Source organism: Ambystoma mexicanum, chromosome 6q (assembly GCF_040938575.1).
Source record: "Ambystoma mexicanum isolate Mex_15411 chromosome 6q, UKY_AmexF1_1, whole genome shotgun sequence".
Lineage (NCBI taxonomy): Eukaryota > Metazoa > Chordata > Amphibia > Caudata > Ambystomatidae > Ambystoma > Ambystoma mexicanum.
The window spans coordinates 690,390,173-690,406,148 of record NC_090937.1 but is presented as its reverse complement, the minus strand read 5'-3'; the positions used below and the strand labels follow the sequence as shown (position 1 = coordinate 690,406,148).

The 15,976-nt window shown below is 45.4% G+C and overlaps 1 protein-coding gene across 5 annotated transcripts in view; it reads right to left on the bottom strand.

Annotated features, from left to right (window-relative positions):
• Window positions 1–15,976, bottom strand: part of INPP4B (inositol polyphosphate-4-phosphatase type II B) — a 3,177,224-nt gene that overhangs the window by 306,823 nt on the left and 2,854,425 nt on the right. The gene's annotated exons all lie outside the window — the stretch shown is intronic.

Here is a 15,976-nt window from a genome sequence, read left to right as displayed (position 1 = left end):
GTTGTTATTATCATGAGTAAAAATTAACTTCCAATTATAACCAATGGATGAAATCATTCCCCCCTATTACCGTGTTCATCTGGTGAATCTTACATGGATTCCACACTATTCGATTGGCTGCAGAGCTAGTAGACACACTTTCATTAATCAGCCTCTCATGCCTCGAAACACAATTAAATGTGCATTGCAGCATACCATGATCATTCCAATCGTTCCTGACGATCGCCATGGCCTGACACCTCCCCATCAGATAGTCATCGACAAATATGTAATCCAGTATTCAGCTCTGATTACCTCGATATCAAATCGGGCTGCCTCCCAAAACTCCTTCAACGACCCCATCCAAATGATAAAGACTCAGATTGCTTAGGCAATTATGCCATTTTCCTCCATCATCCTGCATATCGTGAAAGACCATACAAGAATCATTAAATCCCCTAACGGTACTGCTGTCCACCTCTCTGTTGTTAGAAGAGTGAATGTAAGTAGGGTTGCCAGACATTTGGTAGAAAAAAATTGGTCGACCAGACAAATGGTCGAACCAATTTGGTCGAAAACCAAATGGTCGAATTTTTTTTTATTTTTTTTATTTTAACCCTTTTTTTTTTTTTTGGGGGGGTCCCCCCCAAACCCCCTTTTTTTCTCTAAACACTCCTTTTTTAACTAAACGAAAACCCGAAAAATAAATATATAAATAAAAAAAAAAATTCGACCATTTGGTTTTCGACCAAATTGCGTCGACCAAATTGCAGTCGACCATTTTTTTTTCGACGAGTTGACTGGACACCTGTAAGTAGAGTTCAGATCACAAAGAACAATCATGTGACCACTGGAATGATTCTCCAACCATTCCATAATGCAATTTGCCAGTGATACAAAAAGAAATCCAACTGACAAATTCCCTCATGCCAATGGATGTTACAGATCAGTAAGGACATCCAATGGTCCACATACATGATACCCCACACTAATCCCAGCATGCCTTCTCTAATAATCATCTTGAAACCGACAAAACGGTAGTCTGACCTTAACAAAGTGATCAAACCCCCTTTAGGTTTCCCTCTTAGGGCCTTTGTCGCCAATTGTGATACTGCCTGGTACCCATCCCAGGAAGGTTCTTCCATCAACCAAGACTCTTGTATACACATCACATCAAGTTCTCTTAGTAAGCATCCCACTTCAGGGTTAGTAAACTGGGGTGCATGATCCCTAGAGTTCCATGACACCAGGTGGTGATGGGATTCCACTAAAGCCTCAATGAGCACACCATTATAGAATTTTGGATCTGGGCTGCCCTCCTTTGAAGGGAGGCTGTTAGGCAGGAATTGGTGTAGTAATCCTGTGGGAGACCACACAACCCCTGTTCTCTTGGTAGTAGGTATCCCCGCTTTTGGTATAGGCCTGTACTACACAAGTTGGCAGTGTGACTGAGCAGCCAGGCTTATCTCAAGAGGAGTAAATGTGAGCTGTAGAGCTGTAGCAATGAAATCCACAAATGCAAGTAGCCAAATAACACTTACACTCCAGGTTTTAGTTAGGAATAATTATTTATTTAACAGTAGTTTTTAAATAAGCATACTTTAGAAAGGGCAATATATGTAACGATCAAATATACTTTAAAATACTTTTCCAGAATCAACACAAAGCTAGTAGATACTCTTTGAGATGCTTCTTACAGACTTCCCACACCCTAAGGTGACTTCACTAACTAGGACAGTAATGGCATTTATATATCACTAGTACACTTTGTAGACTCTGAGGTTTGTAGAAAGGAAAGGTTAAGGGAAGGAAAAAGGTTAAACAGGTCTCGGAGCATGTGAGCACCTAAGTCTTCCAATGATAAAAACCTTTCCCAACAATAATAGTTAAATACCAAGTTATCACCTATGAGGGACAGTAAGTATCAAGGTCAAATGGACTAGAAGAGTCTGGTGGGAGCCAGGACAGCCAATGTCAATTGGAGCACAGTCTATGAAGCTGAGGCACTTCTTAGATAGCAAAGTCTTGCACAAAGTTAGAGAGTTTGTTGAATAAAAATCACTGTAGGGTCACAAGCTGTTACACTTGTGAAGGGTAGAGCTGAAATCAACTCTAGCAACTCTAGTAAAGTAGCTACTGCAAGTCGCAACTGAGAAGAGCAAAGCTGCAGACACTGAGGTAAGTAGCCCAAGTCAAAACAGTGCCTTTGGTTAGAAGAAGAGTGGTCCAGCTGGCTTCTGTCTGGTTGCAGTGATGCAGATCCTGGGTTCCATGGCCTCAGTCGTGGAGTCAAGAGGGAGGACGTCTGGAGGACTCCTGTGGCAGCAATTAAGAGATCGGTGGTGGAAGCTGCAGACTCTTTTCAGATCAGCGGCATTTTGAGGTTTCATCGCTCGGTAAACAGCACCACCGCAGATCTTGGACACCGGTTGGACTTCCTTCACTCCTTTTCACTCCTTGAGTCCTGCACTCTGGTGAGGGGGCTCAAGCTCTGGTAATCCTGCTTCTGCAGGGTCGTGGGGAGACTCCTGGAGCTTCTGGCCGGCTTGCAGACATTGCACTCGACTACGGATTTATCACCTCCTGGCACTCGGTTCCTGCAGCAACAAAGAAGTACAGCCAGTCGGCAAAGATGGTGCAGTGGAGTTCGTCTCGGGGTTAGTTGGTCCCACTAACCCAAGGGAAGAAGTCGTCCTTTCTGGAGCATCTCTTGTCGATCAGAAAAAGGAGTTTCAGCACAGCAGCAGGGCTTCACCGGGTAATTCAATGGTCCAGGAGGATGCAGCAAGTTTCGTTCACGGTTTCTTTGTCAGGCTGTTCTTCCCAGTGGTCGACTCTGTCTTCAGTCCGAAAACCGTTGCCTTTTAAGCAGGTTTCTCCCATTCATGCACAGCCTAGCTATCAATCAAACAGCAGGGTGACTATCCTCAAAGGACAGCCAGCCAGCCAATCAGGACTGGGTGCACTAAGGCATTCCTAGAGACAAAGGACAGGGGAGTTTCAGGAACCTCCCTCACTTCCTGCCCTTTTAGGCACACTGGAGCCTGAGGCAGGTTTTAGTACTGAAGCCTACCAAAGGCAAAATGAACAACAGGCTTAAACCTGGCTTTGCATGTAGAGTAAAACCCAAGAAAGACCTCACAAACAGAAAAAGGTGAAAAAAGAAGACAGGGCCATTTTGACAAAATGGTCAACCATGGGTGCTATATTGCAGCTGAGGATTCAGCCTGCGGTAGAAAAGCACAATGGTAGGAAAATTAAACCACTGCCACCAGTCATTTAAAGTAGTGAGGGTAACATTAAAAATGTTACATGAGTAGGTAGAAAAGAGGCTACTAAGTAACCCCCCAGCACTCCACATAAGATGGTGTGTGCTGGACCTACAAAGAGAAAAGATAAGTAAAGTAAATGTAACTTTACTATTCTTGGGAACAGTAGTTCACACAAGAAAAGGTGTTTAAACCTTAGGATAAATCTAAAGGATTTCTCTGTGACACTGCACTGAAGGTGCTGCATGTTGCCATACAAAAAGTGGATGCCTATGGAGTTTGTCAGAATCCAAAAAGAAAGGAAACACAATCCAAATGAGGTCAAAACACATGCAAGATTGAGACAAAAGGGCTCACTCACTCTAGGATTAAAATGTAAAGTCCTACAGGCCAGCAAAAGAGCTGGGGGTCTCTAAGGTGGGAGGAATTAAGCACTAAAATGATAATTCTCCCTAGCAGAGGCCTTGTCGTCAGGCACATTAGGTTTGATTAGGCTGTTGGCAGGAATGCACGTGTCACTCTCTGACATGTTGCCAGACTACAAGGAACCTGCTAAGAGATATCGGTAGACAGGATAGAGACATGTTTGCACTATACTTTTCAGTGTGGAGCATTATAAAAGTGGGATCTGATTAGCAGATCTCCCTTCCAGAGATATCATTTTATATTAATAATCAAAAAAAGCTCAGGCTATTCTGCACCCACAGTGCTTTGGCGAAAGCACTATATAAATGGGAAATCATTTTCATAAGATATTCTGTCACAGGGACTTAACAAAAGAGGGCAAGAGTCAAGTGCCAAAGAGCAGAGCTATAAAGAAAACCTAAGTCATGGGTTGTCTGCTGTGGGCTTTGTTAGACAGACTTTTAGTTCAGTCTCTCCTCGCAAGACAGGGTAATTGTCCCTCACATGCTGTAGATTTCTCAAAGGATCCCTCAACCATTTTAAAAACGGTGCGCCGAAAGATAGTCCAATAACAAAATAAAACGTTTTACTCCTATATTTTAGGGTTTTCACATGCTTTTAGTTTCTTCAGCCAGGCCTGTTGCCGACCTGTAGAGGTTTTTGTGCTTCTGTCAGAAGGGAAACACATAGCCAGAACTTTCCCAGCGGGCTAACATCCAACTCCGGCTTATCGGGGGCCCTGCAGACCCCACTGTGCAGGTGCTATGGGGCAAAGAGGGATCCTTAAAGACTGAAGCTCTTCATGTATATGTGTGAAGTGATCACTTGTGAGTGAATGATAGCAAGTACCACATTTAGTTAGAATTGTGAACATTAGCATGTGTTGCATCTAGATAGGATTGTAAATGTTAGCAAGTGCCACACTTACATAGAATTGCAAATGTTAGCAACTGCCACACTTAGAATTGTGAATATCAGCAAGTGAATTGTGAACATTAGCCTGGGTCACATCTAGACAGGATTGTATATGTCGGCCAGTGCCACACTTGGATAGAATTGCGAATATTAGCCATTGGCACATCTAGACTGCATCGAGAATATTACAAATACCACATTTAGATAGAATTGTGAATGCTAGCTTGCTTCGCATCTAGACAGGATTTTGAAGGTGGGCTAGTGCCACATTTGGATATCATTGTGAATATTGGCGTGCGTCAATTATAGACAGCATTGTGAATATTGGCAGTGCCAGATCTCAATAGAAATGCAGAGATATTCACACGTCACATCTAGAATGAACATGGAAATTTAGCACATATCACTTCTAGATAGCAAGGCCTATAACCAACCCACTAACAATTTCACCCCTCTGCATACACCTCTCAAACGCTAACCAAACACAACCACAAACCTAAAGCCCAATAAACCGCACAAACTTCACTACACCGCAACAACAAAACAAACCACACATAGCTTTGCACAACTGCACACAACAGTTACCGACCGGAAAGCACCCCGAAGCTCAGCAAATGGTGTTAACAGAACTGAAGCTGCCAACGGCACATCATTGCTCTCTTGCACTTATCCCGCTCGTTCCCACTAACTTCCCCCAACCCCCTTTCCTTTTCAGATCCACCAGAGCGTCAGGGGACCACTCGGTACAAATATCCTTTAACATTAAAGGAATGATTCATTCAGAAAATATTATTGGCCAAAAAGATGGCCAATAATAAAACAAATACCTAAAACATATTTTTTAAAGTCCCTATGCAAAGTTTCGAGCAAATGAAGCTCAAACTTTAAAATTGCAAGCACTAGGGGGCATCCATTTTGTGAAATGGATGCCACCTGTGCTTGTGTTTGTGGCACTAATGAAGCAAAAGCCAGCCAGCTGTAGTTAACAAAAGCTACCACTGGGTGGCTTTTGCTTCGTTGGTGCCGGACTCTGAGGACAGGGACCAGAGACTACAGGCAGGAAAGCTGCAGCTGCACCTCGGTAAGTGCTATTTTTTTTAAAAGAAATAAGCACTAGCTGCGTTTTTTTTTCTATGTTTTCCGGGCTGGAGGATCCCAGCAAACATAAATACAACGTTGTTGTGTTTCAAAAACACTGCGGTTTTTCTTTCGGAGGAGGAGCTTGAGAAACTTAGAAACAAAAACCGCAGCGTTTTTGAAACACAACCCCCGGGTGAGCACTGGAGACCCAAAGTGAAAGCCAAGGCAGGCAGAAACACAACGCGGTTGCGATTCCATGCTGCTGTGTTTCTGCCTACAGCAGCTTTCACTTTGGAGCTCTTGGGCTCCCCGTGAGCAGAAACACAACGCGGGTGTTTAGAAATGCCACAGTGTTTCTGCCTACCGCAGCTTTCACTTTGGGGCTCTCGGGCTCCACGGAGCCCGAGAGCCCCAAAGTGAAAGCTGCGGTAGGCAGAAACACAATGCGGTTATGTTTCTGTGCCACGGTGTTTAGAAATAGAACATTTTTGTATTTTTAAATGCTGCAGTATTTACAAATCCAAAAACGTTGTTATTCTGAATGCTGCAGCTTTCGCTGAGAGTCTCCTGGACTCCCTCAGGGTTGGGGGAGCCCATGAGACTCCCAGCGAAAGCTGCCGCTGTCAGAATAACAACGTTGTTGCATTTGTGATTGCTGTGGTTTTACAACCACGACAATCACAAATACAACAACGTTATATTTTTAATTGGTGCGCCTCAGCTTTTTGCCTTCATTTTACATTTTCTGTGCTTCCCTGGGCTTGGGGAGCACAGAAAACGTAAAATGAAAGTGAAGGCAGCCTCCTCAGCTCTGCTTAGGCTGCAGTAAGCAAAAGCTCCCAGTAGGGGGTTTTTGCTGCTTGTTTAGTGCCGCAAAGGCAGAGCGTAGGAGGCTGCCTGACATCACAAAATGGATGCCCCCTAGTGCTTGTGATTTTAAAGTTTGAACTTCATTTGCTTGAAACTTTGCATAGGGACTTAAAAGAAATATATATATTTGAGGTATTTGTTTTATTATTGGCCATCTTTTTGGCCAATAATATTTTCTGACTGAACCATTCCTTTAACAGTGACAAGCCTGCCTACATTGGTAAAAAAAAAGAATCCTTCAGGCAAAACAAACTTCATAATAGTTGCTTAGACCCACAGATGCATTTCTGCTCCCCTGTCACAGTTTCAGAAAACCTGCCTTTGGTCTATATGTCTTTATAACGTGCGTTTGCTATGCCACGTTCCATGTAATGTTCTCTGCTGCAATTGCTCGAGAGGGAAAGCAGGTGCTGGAGCCTCAATGGAAAGGGAAACCGCAGGTTAGTACATGCCTCTTAGAATAAAAGCAAACCTCAGGCTATGAGTTCCGCTAAAATAGATGCTTATGTTCCACACTGTGGAAACTGTGAATAACGGGCCTGGTCGGGGCTTTGTTGGGGTGAATGTACACCGTGTCTGGAAGAACAGGGAGCGGTTTTCAAAGCCTATCAGTCTTTCTGCGACACGTTTCTGCAACTCAGAGCCTGGGAAACATAAAATGCCCAGAAGCTATGTTTTCATTAGAGTACTTCTGTGATCAAAAGCAAGTGGCGAAAAGGATGAATTTATGCTAACAGGAGAAAACTTACATGTGAGAGAAAGCTATATGAGAGGAGTACATGTGATAGGACAGAGGAATGCACCGAAATGTGTTATGACGTGAAGGAAATGCATGTATGTGAGAGAACGACACACAGGCAAAGTGAAAACATGTATGATGAGAAGAAGAATAACACGGAGGACGGAAGAGAGAAAGGAACACACACAAATAAGCTCAAGTGACAGGTGCCATTCAACACCTGTCTGCTCCGAGCACAAGGAACAGCCAGAGTCGCTTTGCGGTTGTTTTTTCTAAAGGTGTCGGATATGTCAGACTGACGTGACTTTTCTCGCTGCAGCCCCGCCGCTGGCTCTGTGTCCTGGGGTCCGGCTCTGAGGCAGCAGCCTGTGGACCGTAAGTACTGGCAGGACTTTACACTCAATTCCGTAGGAGGCAGGACTGGAATTTTGCATATGTTGTTCCAGAGAGACCCATTATTTCCCAATTGTAAATTGTATCACTTTTTACCCCATTTTGGTGAATAATTGTGCTGTAAAATGCACCATTTTAACACATTGTTTGAAAAATGTCGCCGGGGAGAACCCCCCACAAACTGCACATTACTTAGGGCTCTCTCGCTACTCCTGGTCACCTGCACCAATTGGTGCCATATGTTAATACCCCTTCACTAAAAATAATCACCTGCACCCACTGATATTGAATCATTTGCAATGCTACTATCCCCCGAGGAGGGATCTACGTTGTTTCCCCGCAGGCTGATTTCATTGGAGCCAGGTTCCTGGGTCCGATTTCGGCACTGCAGGGAAACATCTTTAGTTTAGTTTAGTTTTTACAATACATGGCTGCAAGAGGTACAAAAAGTGGGAAAACCTCACATCACAGGGGGCAATGTGAAAGTCTATAGTCCAAATTCGGTCGTAACAGGTAAATATATACAGGGAACCTGGCCTAGAGCTGAGGATCAGGTTGCTAGTCGTCATTGGTCCAGAGCCAACATTTCACATTGCATCTGAATCTAGAATAGGGTAGATTAGCCCTCAGTGCAGTAGGGAGTGCATTCCAGGCTCGGGCAGCTATAACAGGGAAGCTTGCTCCGCCTGCTTTAGTTAGTCTGAATCTTGGAATTTCAAGTAGGAAGTGGTTAGAGGCTCTGGTGTGGTGACTAGAGGATTTTCTGGTGAGTCTAGCCGAGAAGTAAGTGGGTGCAGTGTTGTTCAGTCCTTTATGGGTGAGAGATAGCATCTTGAGGAGGACTCTGTCACTGATTTTTAGCCAATGATGGTCTTTCCTGATGTTGGATATGTGAGCTCTGCGTGGTATGTCCAAGGCTGCTCTAAGAGCGTTGTTCTGCAGTATTTGCATTTTTTCTTTATGATCGTTTTTCTGGCACTTGCATATAGGGTGTTACAGTAGTCCAATTTGGACATTACTAGGGCATTGGCTAATGTGATGCAATTGATTTTGGAGAGGTAGGGTCTGCAGGCCCTGATTAATTTGCATGTGGAGGCTGTGGAGGAAGCCAAGGAGTTGACTTGTTTTTTGAGAGATAATGTGGAATCGAGGTAGAAACCTAGTGTTTTTACCTCAGTTGCCACTTTGATTATATTGCCATCTATGTTAAAGGCGAGGTAGTTAGGGCTGAGTTTTTTGAGGTTAGAGTCGGAACCCAGGATCAGTATCTCTGTTTTGTCGTCATTCAAGCAGACGCCGTGAGAGGCCATCCATGCCTGAAGGAGGAGGTAAATCTTATTTACTAGAGCTGTGTCTTCGACAAAGTTGCCAGATAGTGGTATGAGGATCTGCGTATCGTCCGCATAACTAGTATAGTTTACCCCCAATCTGTCAAGTTTGTCGAAGAGCGGCTTAGTGAATATGTTGTACATTGTGGGAGAGACATATGAACCTTGTGGGACGCCACAGGTGATTTGTATATGGTCCGCTGAAGCTAGGGGGGGGGAGAACGCTCTCATCGTACGGTTGGCTAGGAAGGATTGTACCCAGGCTATAGCTTCACTTGAGAAGTGGGCGGCAGACGCTAGGTGGTTGCATAACAGTGCGTGGTCCACCAGGTCAAAAGCCACCGATAGGTCAAGGAGGAGGAGCATAGCTGTTTTACCTTTGTCCTTCAACTCGTCGATTTGTGTCTTAAGGTCAATTAAGGATGTTTCAGTACCATGTAGTGGTCTGAATCTAGATTGGCGTGATCCTAGAAGTTGGTTCTTCTCCAGATAGTTTTGGATCTGGAGGTATGCTACTCTGTCAATGATTTTAAGGAGAAATGGGACCGTGGTGATAGGCCTATAATTAGTAGGGACGGCTGGGTCGGGAGTCTATTTTTTAAGGAGAGGCAATACCCAGGATTCTTTGAGGTTGGTGGGTACAGTGCTGGATCTAAATGAGGCATTGATTAGTTTAGAGATGAAGGGTGCTAAATCTCTAGCTACATCCTTAATAACTTGTGCTGGGCAGCTGTCGCCTTGGCAGTTAGATGGTTTCAGGGATGATATCAACTTTTCAGTTTCCAGAATGGAAATGTTGGTAAATCTGAATGGTTCACAATTATTTTGTGTAACTGTTGTAGGTGAATCTAACTGATGGGTAGTATGGGTTCCAGTGGAACTCAAAGACGCTTTCTTCTTTGCAATTTTGGATTGTAGGGTTGTGATTTTATTAGCTAAGGCGTTCTGGATACTAGTACACCATTGTTTGTCCTTGGGGATATTATCTGTGGGAACAATCGGGTTTTCCATTTCCCGAAGGATGGAAAAGAGTTCTTTGGAGTTAGAGTCAGCTTTACTAATTCTCTCATTGAATGTGTCTTTTTTAGTTTGGATTATTTCCTTCTTATATTTTTTAGCAAGGTTGTCAAGTAGAGTTTTATTCTCATCTGAGGGTGTATGCCTCCAAATAGCTTGGAGTTTGCCTTTTTGGATTCGCAGTTCTTTGAGTTGAGAAGTGAACCATGAGTTGAGATGAGATTCTCGTTTACTTTTACGTAATTTGATAGGGGCAATTATGTCCAAGGCTTTGGTCGTAGTATTATTGAATGACTCGACTAGCGTATTAGGGTCATAGTTAATATCGCTGACAGTGAGAGCTGGTAGTAGGAGTGGGAGAAGTTTTTCAGCGTAATTTCTTTTTTACTTCTAGTTGGCATAGGTGGTGCTGTTTGCGGGTTATCTAATTTAGGAGGCTCTATGGTGGATGAGAAGCAGATAAGGTGGTGGTGGGTCCAGGTTTGTGGTAAAATATTAGAGATGGTGGTAGCACAGATACGGTCGGCTATCCAATCTAGTGTGCGTCCTTTAAGGTGTGTAGGGGCTAAAACTTTTTGGGTAAGGCCATGATCGACTAAGATTGATTGGATGGAATGGGCCTGTTTGTCCTCATCATCATTGAATCCCAGTTTAAAGTCACCTAGTAGTAGGAGCTGGGTGGAGTCTTTGATGTTGTTAGTGAGGAGGCTGGATAGGTCGTCCCCAAAGTTACCTAGTGGGCCTGGTGGTCTGTACACCAGGAGGACAGTTAGTGTACTGTTGTCTTTCCCTTTCCGTTAGGGTGACCAGACTTCCGGGACAGTCCAGGAAATCACAGGAGGTCCCGGGGTCCCGATAGTTTTTTATTTTATAAACCCCATCCGTGGTTTTGGTCACAGTGCCTTTTTTTGCCAGGACCCGATTTCAGAATCCCAAAATCGGGTCCCGGCGCACCTCTTCCTGCGCGAATGGGGGCGTGAAATGCTTTTTCACGCCCCCTTTTCCTCCCCCTTCCCCTCCCCGGTGTTCTTCTTCAATGAGAGGAGTGTGCAGGTTAGCACACCCCCTGCCCACCTCCCGCAACGGGCTGGCAAAATAGAAGTAGGACTAAAGTTATATGTTCATTTACTTTATTCCTACTTCCATTTCAATGGCCCGTCCAGATTTTTGAAAAAAACCCCGGTCACCCTACTTTCCGTGCCCCCTTCCCACTCCATTCCGACTGCGGGGGACATCCCGGCAACCCTCGTTCCTTCCACGACACTTCTCCACGAGGCCCAGTGATGTGTCCTGAGAGGGATGCCCCCGTACCATTACGTTCTCCCTCACCCCATCCCCGTATCTTCATACACTTTCTCTCTCAAACACAAACACAAAACTAACGCCAGCCCCCTTCTTACCTCGGACACCTGTCCATTACTTCCTTGTCCTGTGGTCTTCCTCCACTTCCACGTATGCGCTGTATATTGGATGCCCTCATTTACGCAGCTCCAGTAGAACGGTGAGTTTGTTGCAATGAAATTGGTTAGTTCGCCTCAGGAGCTTCCGCCAGGCACCAAATGCTGCCTTCGCCTATAGCATCCACATAGTACTGTTTGTGGCCATGCACATTGGTACATTAGGATGACAGGCACCGCCTCACTTATTTCCACACTACTTGAAAGAAATAAGGTTTGATTTTTTTTTAAAACTACTAATTTCACCTAGCGCGGTTAGCCCCTGTGGAAACATGATCATCATGCCCATTGTGAATGCATGGTGGCCCAGGACGACTCACAGGTTTCATGCAACCTGAGCTTCTTGGAGGAGTTTGGGGTATGGGGGCAGGGGGTGGGAATTAACTGGGAGTGCAGGGGGGCACCCACATTTTGTGCAACACCACTGGATCCAGCTTGAATAACATGGGCTTGGCGGGGAGCTGCTCTTCTTACTGATGTTAGAAACCTGGTGGAGGGTCCCCTTGTATGTCAGTACCTGGGCTGAGGTCTTTCCTTTCACCCGGCCTCTTCTCTTATGTGAAATTGATCTGAACTGCCTGCTCCTGCTTGTTCCTCTTCCTTCCTCTATTAGACGCCTGGCGCCAACATTGTCCACCAGACTATCTGCTCTATCTGGATAGCCTCCTCTCTCCAATGTTCCTTATCTACAAGCTTGTCTCTCCACTTTAACGTCTCTATATCATACCTCTATGCCGACTCTCGCTGTTTGTCCAACCTCTGCCCCTGGAGCTCTGTTTTTCTTCATCATCCCCACTTCTTTCTCTAATGTCTCTCCTAGTCCAACTCCTCTCTTACTTTAATCTCCTCTCAACCATTTACCTCCTTCCTCTGGGATCTTCCTCTGCCAGCCTCTTTACTACATTTTAGCCCCTCCTCTTAATGTTCCTCACAACCAACTGTCTCCCTATGCACCCCTTTCTCCTATTTGGATTCTTCACCAACACTCTTCTCGCTATTCCCAACCGTTTCCCCCACACGTTCTTTGCCATCAAGCTTTTCACCTCTCTATGCCTCCTCATTGTGATATGTTCTACCTTCAGTCTCCATTCTGCTCACAATCTACTCCTCTTTGTATGCTCTGCCTCAGAACTTCTCTCTACTCTCAACCTCCTCCTCTTGATGTGCTCGGCCTCAGTCTGTTCTTGGTTCCCAACTTCCTACTCCTTATATGCTCTACCTCCAATATCCTCTCTTTGTCCAACGTACTCCACCTGATACTCTACTATCACCAACTTCCGTCTACTGTCCAGTCTCTATTGTCTCCACCACCTCGGTCTGCCTCTCAGGTCTCAAATACTCCCTATCAACCTAAGTCTTTCTCTCTGGTCTCATCAACTCTCCCTCCACCTCCATCTCTCCCTGTGGTCTTACCAATTTTCCATCCTCTTCTGTGTCCCTCTCTAGTCTCATCAACTCTCCTTCTGCTTCCAACTTTCGCTCTCACCTAACAAACTATCCTTCTAACTATGTCTCCACTTTGGGGCTCACCAAATTTGGGTGTCACACTCTCACTATCTGGTCTTCAATCACTTCTCCAATCTCGTCAGTGAACTCTCCGTCCTTGCCAATAAGGCAAGGCTATCCTGTGATGAGCTGAGGTACCTGTGGTCACATGGACTAGAAGAGGGCCAGTCTAAATCTATATGAGGCCTGGCGCCCATGCTGGATTTCAACTAAGCGTTTGGTGGGCTATCAATAGCTGGGCATGGAAAGAGGGGCTCTTTGTCAGGCTGCTGGACATGTACGTATGGTGCAGTAGGGTCTGGGGGTTCCTAACCCTAGTCACAGTTCGTTTTTTGGCTGTTCCTGTATGTTTTGGGCATTTGAAGATTTGCAAACGTTGCAAGTGGATTCACATATTTCAGAAAAGTGTCCATGGATCCTGAGAGTTCTGCAAACTTTGCAGAAACTGGAGAAAATAATGTATGCAGTCCCAAGGGACCCAAAGAAGGTCAGCCAGTCACCTCTTTATGACATAATATTTATAATGCGCCTGTATACAAGTGTTTCTAGGCGCAACAAGACAAGGAGGGGGAAACAAAGGGAGGACAGAAAAACTATTTTACTAGGCCCTGTGTCATTCAGATCCCACAAGTGTAGAGAAGAGGGAGGGGAAAAGTGCCAGGGGGAGGGGAAGGGAGAAGTGCAGGTAACTCAATAAGTGCAGCCAGAGGGTGGCTCATAAGCGCAGAGAGAAGGGACTGTAGGGTTGCAGGAACAGACCCTTAAGTGCTGGGGGTGCCCAGAGGCAGTGCAAGGGCAACTGGACATGCAGGAGTCTGGGCCTGAGTTCAGAGGGTAGCCAGGTGACCAGTGCATAGAGCAGTCAGAGACATCAGCAGAGGAGAGGACGAGAGAAAGAGGAAGCAAAAAGAAAGGGTATTTAGTTATTTCTGGAAACAGAGATGGTTCTGCTCAAGTTTGAGAGAGCCAGGGAGGCTGTTCCAGAGGGACTCCCCTGCCGAGGAAAGAGATCTGCCCCCAACTCTCGGCTTGGAGAAGCATCTGACCCTCAGAGAGTTGGAGGTGGATGAGCGTAAAGCTCAAGAAGGAAGATGTTTAGGAAGAGAAAGTTGGAGGTAGTGTGGTCCCAGGCCCCAGAAAGCCTTGTGGACGATGCAAAGGCTCTTGAAGTTGATCCTTGCAGCCACTAGGAGCCAGTGAAGAGATTTCAGAGCTGGAGAGATACGATCCCTGGGCTTCAGGCCAAGGACAAGTCTTGCAGTCCTGTTCTGGATAATTTGTAAAGGTCGAAGAGTAGAGGCAGGGAGATTTAGAAAGTGGCTGTTGCAGTAGTACAGCCTAGAGAGGACCAGAGCTTTGGAGACAATGAACTTCTGGGGGAAAGTGAGAAAAGGAAGAATACCTCTGAGGAGTTGCAGCTGATAGTTTGACTTCTTAGAGATGTTGGCGATGTGAGGAGAGAAGGAGAGGGTGGGGTCCAAGATGACACTGAGGTTATTAGCTTCACAGGAAGGAGCCGAAAGATGGCCCAGAGTGGACAGCCAGAGAGAGAGGGAAAGAGGGAGCAGGTGTACGGATTAGGAGGATCTCAGTCTTATTAGCATTAAGGCAGTGATCATTGGCAGCACACCATTCCTGAATTGCGGAGGAGCAGAGGTGCTGAGGGGAGCCTGAAAGAGAGCTGGGTGTCATCCACATAACACTGAAAATTGGAGCAGAAGGAAGTGATGCCTCTTAGAGAGCTTCCTGACTTGGGGAGTCCGGTGGTATCCAGGTGACGATCCCCTACCAGCCAAAAAGGCCATGGCAGTGGCATTCAATACTGTCACAGTAGTATACTTTGTCAAAAGTGGCACAGACCTATCTATTGTTGGACTGCACATCACTGCACTGTTTTTCCAAGCATGAACTGCCAGACCCCCTCACCCAAGGAATCGACACTGACTTCATGTTACAAATTAGTTTGCAATGTGCTTGCTCTCAAGCACACCCAAAGTCTGATCAGGTTAGGGGTGTCATATGGGGTGTCATATGGTAATATATGATTGATTTAATAAAACATTCTAGTTTCATGTATCCTTTCTTGTGGACAGCTTTTATTGTGTCTAGAGGTTCCCTTACTTTCACCTTAAATAAAATACATTGGCTAACATGTTTCTTTCTATACTACTTTCACTAAAGCATTTCACACAGAAAGAGTTTATAATGTTAACCAGTACACAACCCTCTCCCCACCCCTTTTAAACCCATACCCCACCTCCCCATATAAAAAAAAAATGATGTTTTTTCGTTATAAATGTTTCATTATGAAATACCCCTCTGAAAAAGATTTTGGTGAAATCACTGGACACCTCATGTTTGATGCTGGTACAGCAATGGCCATTGCCTCTAGATAACATAAATCATGAAACCCTGCCCTCGCCCTTCACAGAAACCTCCATGCAGACACTCCACTAACTTGCCTCCTGAGTATCCCTCTCTCACAGGGCATCGGGAAATGAGACCACCTACCTCAGCAAGTCAGGGCCTGTCACAGGATAACTCCCTTCCTTGCAGTGAGTTCTTAATAGTCCGCTCCCGCTTGGCCATGGGCCAGCTCGTTCTGCGGGATGCATGCTGGCAGCCGGGCTTACAAATTGGGAGGCAGCCTCAGTGCCACACATCCCCCCTTTAGAGAAAACAAATAGAAAACTCTGTATCCCAGTCCCTGTGGGATGCACAGGCTTCTGTTTGTGTTTTTTTCGCCTCTATATTGTTCGTTTGGGGGATAAATGTACAAAATTCAGAGTACCCAAACAAAAGCGGACGCGGGGGCAGAGGTCCATGGGGAGATCTACAGACTTGCCTGTAAGCCAGTGCACCAGTGCTTTAAGAGGGCTATTTGGTAGCTAGCCTATCAGATACTCATGTGCAGGGCCGAAGTCGAGGGTAGACGCTCTCCACCCACTTTTTTCAGAGGGTGGGCTCAGTCTCCCCAGCTAAAATGAGAAACACTGAAAGTCTTCTTTGAATGTATGA